Source organism: Pteropus alecto, unplaced genomic scaffold, assembly GCF_000325575.1.
Source record: "Pteropus alecto unplaced genomic scaffold, ASM32557v1 scaffold16, whole genome shotgun sequence".
NCBI lineage: Eukaryota > Metazoa > Chordata > Mammalia > Chiroptera > Pteropodidae > Pteropus > Pteropus alecto.
This window is the reverse complement of record NW_006438867.1, coordinates 7,589,713-7,592,647: the sequence shown is the minus strand read 5'-3', so window position 1 is coordinate 7,592,647 and position 2,935 is coordinate 7,589,713. Positions and strand designations below refer to the sequence as shown.

Here is a 2,935-nt window from a genome sequence, read left to right as displayed (position 1 = left end):
TCTTTATAACCTTAGATTTGGCAGTGGGTTCTTAGATGTGACACCAAAATTATAGTGACATAAATAAATAGATAGATAGATAGATAGATAGATAGATAGATAGATAGATAGGACTTCATCAAAAATGGAAGCTTTTGTACTTCAAAGGATACCATCAAGAAATTGAAAAGACAACAGGAATGGAGTAAATATTTGCCAATATTTATCTGATAAGGAACTTGTATCCAGCATATATAAAGACTTACAACTCAACAATAAAGACAAATAACTCAATTTAAAAACAGGCAAAGGTGTCTATGGCCATGCTACCCTGAACAAGCCCAATCCCGTCTGAGCTTGGAAGCTAAGCAGGCTCAGGTCTGGTTCGTACTTGGATGGGAGACCACCTAGGAAGACCAGGTGCTGTAGGCGTAACAAATAATAAAAAAATAAAGGAGTTTAAGCTGACAAGGTCCTTGCCGTCTGTGAGGTCAACCAAGGGTTGCCTTGACTAAAAAATTAAATAAATAAATAAATAAATAAGAAAATAAAAATAGGCAAAGCCTCTGAATAGACATTTTCCCAAAGATACACAAATGGCTAATAAGTGCACGAAGAGATGCTCAACATCACTATCCATCCAGGAACTACAAAATCAAAAGCACGATGAGATAGCATTTAATACCCACGAGGGTGGTGACACTAAAAAAGAGTGGAACAGGAGGTGGCAAGGATGTGCTGAAATGATAACCCTCATACACTGTGGTTGGGCAGGTAAAATGTTGCCATCAGTTTGGAAAACTGTCAGTCAGCTCCTCAACAGGTTATGCATAGTCACCACATAACCCAGCAAGTCCAGTCCTGGGTACACATCCAAGAGAAATAAAAACAGATGAAACACACTAAAACTTGCATATAGAATGTCCACAGCAGCATTATTCACAATGGCCATCGACGAGCGAATGGAGAAACTGTGGTATATCCATACGATAGAATATTACGGAGCCCTAAAGAGGGATGAAGTCCTGACACATGCTACGGCACGAATGAACCTTGAGCATCTTATGCTGAGTGCAAGAAGCCGGTCACAAAAGGCCAGCTACTCTATGATGCCACTTGTATGGACTGCTGTTCAGAATAGACAAATCTATAGAGACAGAAAGTAGACCAGTGGTTGTCAGGAGCTGGCGTTATCTGGGGAGAAATGGGTAGTGACTGCTAATAGGTATGGGGTTTCTTTAGGGGGCCATGAAAATTCTTGAACGTTAATTAAGGTCACAGCTGCACAACTATGTGACAATATTAAAAAACATAGAACTGTACACTTTGAATGGGTGAATTGTGTGGTAGGTAAATTACGTATCAATAAAGCTGCTATTAAAAAAATCAGTCCCTCAGTCACACTTAGCCACATTTCAGATGCTCAACAGCCACCAGCGGCTAGTGACTACTGCAGGGGACAGCACAGGTACAGACATCCCCATCATCACAGGAAGTCCTACTGGACACTGCAGGCCAGAGTGGCTGAGCCGGCGATGGAAAGAAGTGACAGAAACTTGGCACATGTTTTGAAAGTAGAGATGATAGGATTTGTTTATGATCTGGACGTGGGGTGGCAAAGAATGTAAGGAGTCTAGGATGATTTCAAGGATTCTGGCCTGAGTAACTAGGTAAAGAGTCGGTGTCGCTTGAGATGGAGAACGTTGATTCCGATCATACGAATAGAGGAATACCGATTAAACGAGGAGAGCATGAAAACTTGGTACCCAGTGTTCGACACTGTACGTTCACAGCAGGAAGAACAGATAGCGATGACGCCTGATGCTACTAACAAAAAGATATTTAGAAAAATGAGGCGGAGAGGAGGAGTTGGGTTAGTAGCGATGGGAGTGGCCGTTGTTCCAGCTCTGCCACCACCTAGTTTTTTAAAAGTTCAGGTTCTGAGTCTCGGGTTCCACTTCCATAAAATGGGCGTTTTCTGATCATCGAATTATCACGGAGGTTCCTGAAAGGGGAGACAGAACATTCTAAGGTCCCCGTTCTCAGTTGTTCCAACTTAGGAGTTTCCGATCTTCCTCTTGCTCGGTTTAGCTCAGGGTGAACCTCCTGGTGCTGGTCTCGTCCTGGGTGTTCTTGAGTGGAGAACAGGCGTTTTAACTGAGAAAGGCAATGATCTGAGTTCCCTGCAGTTCAGCCACATCAAGCCCCACTGGCGTCCAGAGAGAACTCTGATGAGACAGCACAGTGAGAACGGCTGGGAGACTAAGTTGAAACTCAAAGCTTGCAATTACGGTTTGACGAGTTTTCGAGTTTCCTTTTCATCCTAATATTTCCAATGTTGGTTGATTCATGCACTAAAAGAAATTAAAAAATACAAAGCACTCGTCTCACATGGAGGGCTTTATCATGGGTTTCATATTTTATGAAAATGCATGTAATAGGCAGAAAATTGTTAGATATTCTGAGAAATTCTATGAAAATAGATGATAGCATGTTTGCTCACTGTATGGCTGGTACTGTTCTAAGTACTTTATATGTAGCGGTATATTTAATACTCTAACGACTACACAAAATCTTATTATTATCTGCATATGTCAGATGAGGAAACTGGGGCGGTGAAGAGAAGTTAAATAACATACAGAAGACCACACAGTTAATAAGAGACTATGACCGTCATAAGTAAGAGTCTGTTTTCATTAACTGGGTTAGAAAAATGGACGCCAACGAATAAAACCAGATCACTCCAAGGGGAAAAATAATTAAAGGAAGAAGTAGTCCTTTGAAATAACCAACACCTAACGGAAAGGAACTTTCTAGAACAGAATCAATGTGGACAGAAAATGAGATTCGTACGACAGACATTCTGTGCCACATGATGGAATCTATACACAGTGCATCCTCTGCACTCTGACGTCAGAGCATCTGACGTAGGGATCATCTTCATCTTCTCTCCCCT

The 2,935-nt window shown here is 41.5% G+C and overlaps 1 protein-coding gene and 1 pseudogene across 1 annotated transcript in view; one reads left to right on the top strand and one right to left on the bottom strand.

Annotated features, from left to right (window-relative positions):
• ATP8A2 (ATPase phospholipid transporting 8A2) overlaps positions 1-2,935 on the bottom strand; it is a 470,091-nt gene that overhangs the window by 120,949 nt on the left and 346,207 nt on the right. The gene's annotated exons all lie outside the window — the stretch shown is intronic.
• On the top strand, positions 293-411 carry LOC112482971 (annotated as a pseudogene).